The sequence below is a fragment of the Gossypium hirsutum genome, chromosome D12 (genome assembly GCF_007990345.1).
Source record: "Gossypium hirsutum isolate 1008001.06 chromosome D12, Gossypium_hirsutum_v2.1, whole genome shotgun sequence".
In the NCBI taxonomy this organism is placed as follows: Eukaryota; Viridiplantae; Streptophyta; class Magnoliopsida; order Malvales; family Malvaceae; genus Gossypium; species Gossypium hirsutum.
Window position 1 is genome coordinate 54,300,543 of NC_053448.1, and position 11,490 is coordinate 54,312,032.

The window sequence follows — 11,490 nt, forward strand, 5'->3', positions numbered from 1 at the left end:
CTTTAACTAAACAGTAAAGTGGCAGCTTAAAAATAGGTAGAATAATAAATTTAGATTTTAACTTTTAAATATTATGTCAATTTAGTCATAATTTAAAAAATTTAACCTTCAACATGACAAATTATTCTAAATTTGACCATAACCTTTAAAGAGTCAAATACTTTTTTTTAATAGAAATGCAATTCAAAACATTAAATTTTCAACATTGTTAACCTTACAACTCATGTGGTAGTTTACTTGAATTTTATGTTGACATGACATCATTTGTTTTACGTCACTTTAACAAATAATTTATAAATTATAAAAATTCAAAAAGTAAAAAAAAAAAGCATGAAGTCGGATGCCATCTTCTCTTTTCTATTGTTTTTTTGCTTATTTAAGTTAGTTTTTGTTTTTTGCTTATTTAAGTTAATTTTTGTTGTTTTAGCTTACTGATTTTATTGATTTTCGTTTCAAATTAAAGTTGCTCCAAGAAAGACATTCTCCTATATTGTTCCATCAAAAAACACATCAACATGAGGAGTTTAAATCATTTTTTGTTGTTTCAAACATTCTTACACAAAATAGTTGGTTTTTGTCTTTAAAATCATTCTAACAAATCTGTTTGTGTTTTGTTTTTCCATATCTGAATGGGGCTTTTTCTTGAGGTCCAAGTAAGGGTGTGCATTCGATTAACCGACCCGAAATAGCTATAACCGAATTAACCGACCTTCAAAAATTTTTAACCGTTAATCGAATCGAATTTTTTTAAAAAAACATTAACCGAACCGAAATTTTTTCGGTTAAACCGATCGGTTAACCGAATTAACCGAAAATCATATGATTTTTATTTTTGGTTAAAAATTAACCGACTTAACTGATTAACCGACTTAACCGATTTAACCAAATTGAATCACTACATAATTAAAAAAAATAAGTCTTTGAATCACTACATAATTAAAAACATTACATAAGTCTTTGAATCACTACATAATTAAAAACATTACATAAAAATGAAAATTGAAAGGCGGCAGACAACTGTTTTTCTCTTCTTTTAAGTTCAATAATCTTTTTATGATTTTGGATTGTACCTAAAATTAATGGTTAGTATTGATCAAAAATCATATTAATTAAAAAAATGAAAAAGGCATAAGATATGGGGCCAACGGGCACTATTGATGAAAGAAATGTAGGACTTGTAAAGATCTCCTGGTAGATTGAATAAACATATCTCAATCTTCCATTTCTGCTCCCCAACTATTGGAAGCTTTGTGTCTATCTCTATTCTGCAGGGAAATGATAAACCACATCCAAGAGACAATTAAGTCGTTTCCTAACATAAGCTTAACTTGGTTGTCATGATTGATGAAATGGAAGCTTTTGCCAATAATCTAGGATGCATTTCAGTGGTATGCTAAAACCCAGATATCAAATTCATGAAGTAAAAGGTAGAAGAAACTAGTATAGGAAGCCATTGAGATTTCAAACCTTAAACAAGGAAGGGTATTGTAACTTTAAATTACTCTTACAATAATAGGGTGGAACAAACTTAGTAGTTGAAGCAGAAACTAACTAGAAGCAATGAGTTTACATGGGTAGCACTTGGTCTTTCCCGACCCTTCTCATCAGGCCAAACAAAAAGCAAGCACCGGCTTCTGGACCTTGAGATGCAGCCTAAGGAATCCTAGACTCCTAGTGCAAGATCCACATCCATCAAAACACCATCCCTGAAATCAACATTGCAACTGCCCATTTTCATCTATCAGCCCTTCCTACCATTTTCAGAGAAACCAATCAAAACCCATATTTCTGAAAACACACTAACTTTCTCCTTCTTTTTAGCTCAAGCAAACAGGCGGGGAAGTTCAAACGCAAAATTAACCCTAAAGCGGCCACTGAAGAGGTGCCCTTCAGCAGTATTTAGAATTAAACCTTAAAAATGCACTACTCACGGTAACATACAATCACAAACACCTGAGTATGGCTTCAAAATCTTCATCATCATTTGCAGATGCTGGATAGGTTCGAAGTTCGAACAACACACACAAGTATTCATTGTGCAAACAATGTGTTGTTCTTCTTTGACCACCGTAGCTTTAGAGCATGGGTGTTGAGGGTCTAGGCTAAGGCCTTTCACACCCAAACCCATTGAAAATGTGGGAGAGAATCTCGCTCATATTATTAGTTTAATCGACTTAAGAAACCATACTAATGTCGACTTAAGAAATTGGAAAAAAAAAACAAAGGGAAATTAGAAGAAAGAAAACCTGGCCTCCGGGTATTGGTGTGCTGGAAGAGAAATAGACAGCAAAATGGTGGATTTTCCCGATTCGACTGAAAATCTGAGATTGAGAAATGAGAACCCGACGATGGCTGATTTGTGACTTTGTGTTGCTGCCTGTTACCAGTACTGCTGAGTGCTGAGTGCTCTTGAGAAAAGTTTTGGTTCTTGGGCTTGGAGCCTGGAGGAGAGAAAATAAATTGGGCTGGCCGGCTGGGTTTAATTTAAGGCCCATTACCCTGCAAAGTTCGGTTAAACCGAAAAAATTCGGTTAACCAACCGATTAACCGAATTCGGTCGGTTAACCGAATTTTTTCGATTTTACCCGAATTTTGCACACCCCTAGGTCCAAGGACAGTTTCTTTCCATCCAAGAAACCGTCGATTACTATGCAGGCTATCATGTTTAAAATTTTAATGTTTTAGTCAGTATTTTCATTAAAGAAAAGCAATATGAATCTTTCCGAAAAGTTGGTAATCAAATTTGACTATTTTTAAAAAATTAAATTTAGCTAAAAAAAGAAAAGAAAAACCAAATTGACAAAAAAATACAAACGTTAAAGACTAAATTTATCATAATATCAAAAATCTAACTTTAAATTTTAACTTTCAACAATATTACATATTTTAGACTACACTTGATCGGTTAGAGTGATAACAGAATTCAATCCAAGGTAACTTTAAAATAAAATTATTAAATTCTTAATTTTTTAAATATTTTTTTTACAATTTTTTATAATTTTGATTTTTTTAAAAAAATTGAAATTCTTTTGCATTTCTAATTTTTTATCATTTACAAATTTTAAAAACTTATAATTTTTAAGCTTTTAGAATTTTTTATATGTTAGTTTTTTTAAAAAAATCACAATTTTTTGAATTATAATTTTTATTTGTGATTTTTAAGTTTTTAAATTTTTATAATTTCCATATTATTTGATGATATGGCTATATATTGTATCATATTAACAATGAAGGGTTGAGGTCCAATTTGCTTTAAATAAAAGATTAGGAGCCAAATTTAATAAAGATATAAAAATTAAAAATTAAATGTTTATTACACTTTATAAATAAAAGGATAAAATAAATATTTAATTATACAATTTTAATAGACAACCATTTTACTCGTTTATCTAATATATATAAACCAACTTTTTTTTTAGTGGAAGGATTAAAATTCAAAATGAGGTATTCTCGTTTAATACTTTTACCTTATTTAACTATAGGTTTTATTTACTAAATAAACTTAATCGATTGAACGTTTTATCAAATTGAATTCAACTATTACAAGTATTAAAAAATACTTTTTTTTCAAAAATAAAAATAAAAATAAAACTTAATCAAAGTTTGAAACAAACATTTAAAAGAAAAGAAAGAAGGTAAATTTATTTTCTGAAAGTCAAATTTCAAAATCCATTTTTGACCCAAAAGAGTTTAATTTCTTCAAAACTTTACTGATCCATCTGACATTTCCAATTGTGATCATAATGTGCAAAATGTGTTAAAAGGGTTGTGATTTCATTGATGGCAAGTGATGAAGTAAAGCACCAGCCATTGATGAACAATAGCTCATTTGCATAATTGCAAAGATCCATGAGCTATCTAATTATTGCCCTCAACAATGCATGAATGTGAATTTGTTAGATAATATGAAAATTATATGTTATTATTTAGTATTAAAAGAAGTTAATCGAAATTAAATGTGATTCAATGTGATTTTTAAATAAAGGATAACTAAATATATGTAGATATCGTGATAATTAATTTCTAATTGACGATGGACTGGTTAGAAATTGAAGTTTACGTGCAAAAATTATATATTAAGGTTATGATTCAAAATTATAAATAGTAACTTTTCTGATATGTCATCTTCATAAAAGAGTCACCATTCTCTAAAATGCTTGTGTTAATTTGGAATACCAAAATCATAAGAGCTCAAGATATCAATGGATTCAGATACGCTTCCGTATTTAGTTTTGTTCTTGATTTATTTTTGATGACCTGACATGACAGATTCTAATTTACGGTTTCAAGTTTTATATAAGAGTTTTACGATTTTAACAAGTGGGATCCGAGTTTCATCAAGTCAAATCATTAAGAACAAATTAATTTTTCTATTATTTTGAAATGATTCAATCTTAATTTTTTTTATTTATGAATTTTATGTTAAAATGTAATATTTATGTTAGAATCTCTGAGATGCATGTTGAATTGTTTGGATTTCGATAATTCTAGGGTTTCATATTTTAATTAAATGATATTTGGTCATTTGGTGGATTTTGTATAAATTTATTGGGGTGTGGATCTGTTTAATTTTTTGCTTTGAAATTAGAAGGATGGCTCAAGATTTTGTCAATTTCACTTTTAATTTTATTAATATTAATTATATATTGAAAGTTTTCCTTTTTTCCGTACAATTACAGCAGTCTACATTAGGTCAATATCTAATGGAATGTTTTGGTTTATGTTTTTTTGTTCAATGTTTGGGGTTATATCATGCATTAATTTTGTATTGTTTTTTAATGTCATTATTTGGATTAATTAATATTTTTTTATAAACATTTATGGATTCAATTACCAATTTTTATCAAATTGGTTTTATGAAATTAGTTATAATTGAAAAAATTGAAGTTGTTAATTTTCTCACACACATATATATATATAATTTTTGGGTGTTTTAATGCAAAATATTCACTATAATACATGTTTAAAAAATCTGGTTTTAAATATAGTTCTATGTTATTTGGTTTAGTATTTTATGGTTCCAAATATTTGGTTGCATAATTTTTTATTTTTATTATGTATAAAACAGTCAAAAATTCAGGTTTTTGGCTTTTTATTACTATATTAAAATAACCTTATTTTGGAAACATAACGTGATAAAAAAATTTCAATTTGACCTTAAGAAAATTTTGAATTTGAATATTTTTATATTTATATATTTTAACTTAATTGAAGAAACAATTGTCAAAGTAACTTCTGTTGTGGAAATTACTTTATTTTAAAATATAAAAAAGTTTTATGCATGTAACTTAAGCCATGGTAAGTTAATATTTACCAAAATTACATGTGCAGTTGGTAATTAACATGTGACAATTATTCGGTTTTACATATGAGTAATAAATCAACCCAGAGGAAGATTTATAATTCAACATGTTCTTATTGTCAATGTTTGATTACTACACAAAGATATCACTTATAAGTTAATATTTTTGTCCAAATGTGAAATATTAATGGAGTGCATGTTATATTGAGATATGGTTTACCTTTATTCAAATTAATTTGAAGCTTGTTTTGTTTGATTCAGCTATTATTACACCTACCAACATCACAACCAGTATTAACTCGATTCCTATGTTAAATGACACTGACTTTAAATCATACCAAGAGAATCTTATGATTGTTCTCGGAGTCATGGATCTCGACCTTGAGTTAAAAGATGATTCTCCTCCTTTAGTTACAAATGAAAGTACCTCTGATCAAAGCAATGAGATGGAAAGGTAGGAGAGATCAAATCACATGTGTATGATGATCATGAAGAAGACCATTCCAGAAATATTCAGGGGCACTATGCTTGATAAGAATGCCACTGCTAAGGAATTCTTAGCTGACTTTGAAAAGAGGTTTGCAAAGAATGAAAAGGCTAAAATTGGTACACTCTTAACAAATCTAATTTCGATGAGTTATAAAGAGAAAGGTATAACAATGAGTACATTATGGAAATGTCTCATCTTGTTTCAAAGTTGAAAGCACCTAAGCTAGAACTTTTTGTGGACTTACTATTGTATCTAGTTTAAGGTGAGCTATAATTGTCAGAAAGAGACTTGGTCTCTAAGTGAGCTCATCTCACATTGTATTTAGGAAGATGAAAGGTTGAAGCAAGAAATGGTAGAAAGGGCCCATTTAGCCACGACAAAAAGAGAAAGAAGATTAAGGAAGTTGCGAATATCACACTAGAAAAGAAACAATAAAAGAAGAGTTGTACCAATTATAATGCTCTGCGTGTTAAGAAAGGCACATTTCTTGATTTTGTTTATTTTGAGGTTAATTTGACTTCGGTACTTAGACACACTTGGTGGATAGATTTCAACGCAATGACTCACATCAGCATATTTATGTAGGATTGTTGTAATTTTCAAAAGCCAAATGATGGTGAAAGATACATTTACCTAGGAAATAATCATTTGATAGAAATTGAAGCAGTAGGAACTTTATATATTATGTAGAATTGAATTTTATTATATTGCCTTTTAGGCGAAATTCGATTTTTAGCATTGGACAATTTTATTTATTTTTGTTCATTTTTAAAATAGAATTTTTCATTTTTCATTTTTTTTCAAAATTCAAATTTGGTTGGCTTTAATTCTTTATCAGGCTATGATAATCTATTTTGCTTAATACTATTACTTCATTTAATGAATCTTTACATAATATCATAACAACTAACAAACACAAATTAACCATTAAGAATTTGACTTCGCTGTGACATAAGAGATTAGGTTATATCTCCAAAAGGAGAATTGAGAGACTTGTGTCTGACGATATTTCTAATCCCTTTGATTTTTTTGGATATTCTAAAAAATCTAGGGGTTACAAATTTTATGATCCCACTAAGGCTATTTTTTTAAAGACAGATAATGCTCATTCTTTAAGGATGTTGAGTTTGCGAGGGGAAAAAGAATTAAGGACATTGTCTTTGAAGAAGAATATGTTTGTAACACCCCTTAACCCCAAATCGTTGCTAGAACAGGGTTATGAAGCATTACCGAACATATCAGATAATTTACAATAATCCTTAAATAGATAACAAACATATTAAAATAAAATCATATAATCATATAATATTTTACTAACTGACTTCATTTTTTTAAAAATTTTGGCAGCACTTCTGCATATTTTTACTTAAAACCCCCTGCAATTAAAACCGCATCATTTTCAAATATAACCAAATCAACCAATTCATGTCACATTCTCATTTTCTATTCTAAATACCTTCTAATCAAACTCAATCAACATAATATCAATTTAAATTTAACAATATACTAATTAAATAAAAATAGATAAACTTCTTTCATTATAATTCATAAACTTATAATACTAACATTTTTAACCATTTATATTAAAACATAATAACCTTTATACACATCCTATGTACATGCCACATTACCAAAAGAAAATATACATCACCAAAGTTATGCTGAAGTCGGGATTGATTTGGATGCTGAACCGAAATTTTTGACTTCTATCAACCTGCGCACGGAAACAACCGTACGCTGAGTATTTCATACTCAGTGGTATTACCATAATTCAAATTATAACAATAATAACCATATAATGCATAAATCGTATATTCAAATTTAAATTTAAATTCCATATTTCAACAATAGCAAGTCATCAATTGATATCATACATCCACAATTTGAATTTGGACATATCATGAACCTTAAGTTCATTTCTCAATCTCATATCACATTTCAATTCACAATTCAACCTTTTCATTTCATTTCAATAGCTCATTTGATCAACTAGTTCGGTTTATCATTTCATCATTTACCCTATTAACAAAACTCGGACTTTGGCGGATTCACGGATCCAACCAAACACACCAGAATGGCACCCAGTGCCTCATCGTAAATATCCGAAGAAATATAGTGACACCCAGTGTCTCATCGACCCGAGGTCGAAGTATCCCTGAACTCTTCCAATCCTATGGCATGCCAACTATATCCGACTCAGTCCGACTAGTTAATAGGGTATTTAAATTACATATAACTCCAATTCAATCATAATTTCTCACATTTTCAATTCAATCATTTTTCCACCTTTCAATCAATAATTAATCCACAAATTCACACATTTCACAACTCAATACATTTCCATACAATTTAATACCATTCACAATTCGATTCAAATTCATTTCCTGCTTTTAATCAACAAACAATTCAAATATTAATTCATATCAACTATTCAATTTAATTCTCACTAATAATAATAATAATAATACTTACCTCACATTTCATTTACCAAACACATAAATTAAAATTTAACATTTAATAATAAATAACTTGAATTATAGTAAGACAAACCGTGATTTTCTCGAGTTTACTCCTCGATAATCTTCTCTTTTCCCTTCCGTGCCGATGCTTCTGGTTCTTTGCTAGCTACGAAAATAATAATAATTTACGCTATTAATTTCAGCACTAATTATGATAAATAATTAAATTTCTATTCAATTTCTTCCTTATTCTCAATTTAATCCTAACTACGTTCACTTACTTTCCTAATTCAATTCACACTCTATTTCTATTCAAATTTCATCCAAACTCAAATGTAACTATTAAAATTTTAGCATATTTTCCTAATTTCGAATTTCTCTCAATTTAATCCGTAAAACATAAAAATTATAATTTTTTTTACAATTTAATCCTTTTATCAATTCTAACTTGAAATTCATTCAATTAAATCCCTAATTCATCTCTTTTGTTCAACATAAACTATACTTGAAAACCTATGAACTTACAAAATATCAACTTAATTCCATCAAAACCTTATTTTAAGACTTCTAAAACATCTAAATTAAAAGAAAAGGACTTGATTGACTTACCTTTAAAGCTTTAAAACCTTAAACCCTAGTTTTTCCTTTCTTTCTCTTTTTTTCTTTTTCTTTCTTTCTTTCGCCCCTGTTCCTTCTCTGTTTCGTCCCTTTCTTTTATTTCATTTGTTTTCATTTACTTCATGTTATAATAATAATATATATTTTATTCTAAATATCTATTAAATATTCAATCATATATTCACATTTGTACACCATCAATACCATACAATTGTCACTACTTAATTTGTTTATCAAATAAAAATTTCATAATATAATTATTTAATTAATTAATATATTTTACTCAAATTTTAAGTAAATAATAATTATAATACAAGTGTATATATATTATTACACTTGTACCATCTTATCACCACACACTTGTCATGTCTTTAATTTATTTATTATATAAAAATCTCATAACATAATTCATACAATTAATAATTATAAAGTATATTCATATTTAAATTATAAGTATTTTAGGTGTTTAGTTTATACATGTACAAATATAATTTTTACACATGTATATTTTATTATCATACAATTGTCTACTATTTACTTTATTCCATAATATAATAATATAATTAATATAAATTACAATTTGAATAAATAATTATAATAATTATATAGATATAATATTTATAATAACTTGAATAAAATCTTGGATTTAATGCATATATGCTGCCTCATTTCATATAAATGGCTTAATTTCATTTTAGCCCTTTTTACTTTCTTTTAATCTATAATTAGACTTTCACTCTTTATTCGATTTGACCCCTTTTTTTCCTAATTATTCTTAATTAGACTAAATTCACCTAATTGATACCTAATTAAACACACAACTAATCTCGTAAATATTTCTAATAATTATTTTCAAACTCAGTTTACTAAGACGGAGGCCCGATATTATACTTTTTCGATGCCCGTGAATTTTGGGCCATTACAATGTTGATATTTGTTCAAATAGCAACTTTAGATAATAAAAAATGTCGTTAAACCTCTCGGTTAAGTAACAAACTCTACAATCTCAAGAATTAATGTCATTAAGAAGGTCCATTCGAGAAGAGGGTATAATGGCTTTAGTGGCATATATTGACATTGAGCTACATTAGATGAATGTCAAGATTCTGTTTCTCAATGATAACATTGATGAGACGATTTATATGGTGATACCAAAATACTTTGTGCTCAGTAGTACAAAGCCAATGGTTTGCAAATTAAAGAAATTTATATATCTATGGGCTTAAGCAAGTCTCTCATTAGTGGTATCACAATATTTACCAAGTAATTATCTCATTCAGTTTCAAGATGGCTTTGGATAATGATTGTATATATCACAAGGTCAGTAAGATTATGAATAATCCCAATCAATGCCCCAAAAATGATTTTGAGATTATGAAAATGTATAAGATTCCCTACATTTTAGCTATGGGAAGTCTAACGTATATGTTCAAGTTTGTACACGTTTAGACATTGTGTACATTATTGGGATGTTGTGTAAATATTTGAGCAATTCAAATATGTATCATTGGAAAGCAACTAAACGATTTATACATTATCTTCAGAAAACAAAACATTACATGCTCACATAGCAAAAGTTTGATAAGTTAGAGATCGTCAGGTATACAAACTCTGATCTTATGGAATATGGATGCAAAATTTTGTTGTGAATGTGCTAATTGTGACAAGAAATAAATGATAGTCTTTTATTCCAATAACAATAGAAGCACAGCAAAGTCAAAGCACAAATACTTTAAATTTCTGGCTGTTAAAGTAAAAATTCAAAGTGATCAGGTGTTTATAAAACATATTGGGACAAACTCTATGATTGCAGATTCGTTTATTAAGGGAATAATAGGAGCAAATCAAAGTCAAAGCACAAATACTTTAAATTTCTAGCTGTTAAAGTAAAAATTCAACGTGATCAACTGTTTATAAAACATATTGGGACAAATCTATGATTGCAGATCCGTTTATTAAGGGATTACCACCCAAGGTTTTGATGAACACATTGTTCATATGGGTGTAATGTCATTTCAAAATATTTGATTTTAGTGAGAGTTTGTAATTTTAAATGTTTTTGTTATAGGCACATTTTCAGTTATTTCGATTTATAGTTTTTAAGATTATTTTCTACAGAAATAAAGCTTATTCGGTTTATTCACACTTTGATTTTGGTAAGTTTTGATCTCACTAAGGTTTAATAAGGACCAGTTGAAAATAGACATGTTTAGATCACGTCGCATGTAATTTCCATGCTACACATTCATACTTGATCTATGTCCTTTGCTTGTGTTAATATATGGGATCATGGATGGATTTAGTTACGATATATGTAACGAAAGTTGTTCTGGTTTTGTGTTAACATAATTTAATGAATGAGATTGTTCGAAACACATTTTGTATATGATAGTAAAGTTTTGAGCTCATAAAGTTATATAACAACATGTAATTATAAAGTAATTAGTATATATATGTGGCCCAGGTGAGAGATTGTTGGATAATATAGGCATCCCATAGATATAATAATAAAATTACACATTATTTACTATCATAAAAAATTAGCCCAAATTAAAAGTGATTTAATTTGGTTAAAGTTTATTTTGATTTAATTATTAAATAAAGAATTGAAATTTAATGTT

At 28.1% G+C, this 11,490-nt stretch overlaps 1 long non-coding RNA gene across 1 annotated transcript; it reads right to left on the reverse strand.

The window, feature by feature from the left end:
• Positions 1-1,468: 1,468 nt before the first annotated feature.
• LOC107913422 (uncharacterized) lies at positions 1,469-2,432 on the reverse strand. Its single transcript, XR_001688525.2, has 2 exons — positions 2,247-2,432; positions 1,469-1,751 (listed from the first exon to the last, which is right to left on the reverse strand). It is a non-coding gene; the product is annotated as an uncharacterized lncRNA (long non-coding RNA).
• Positions 2,433-11,490: the final 9,058 nt, after the last annotated feature.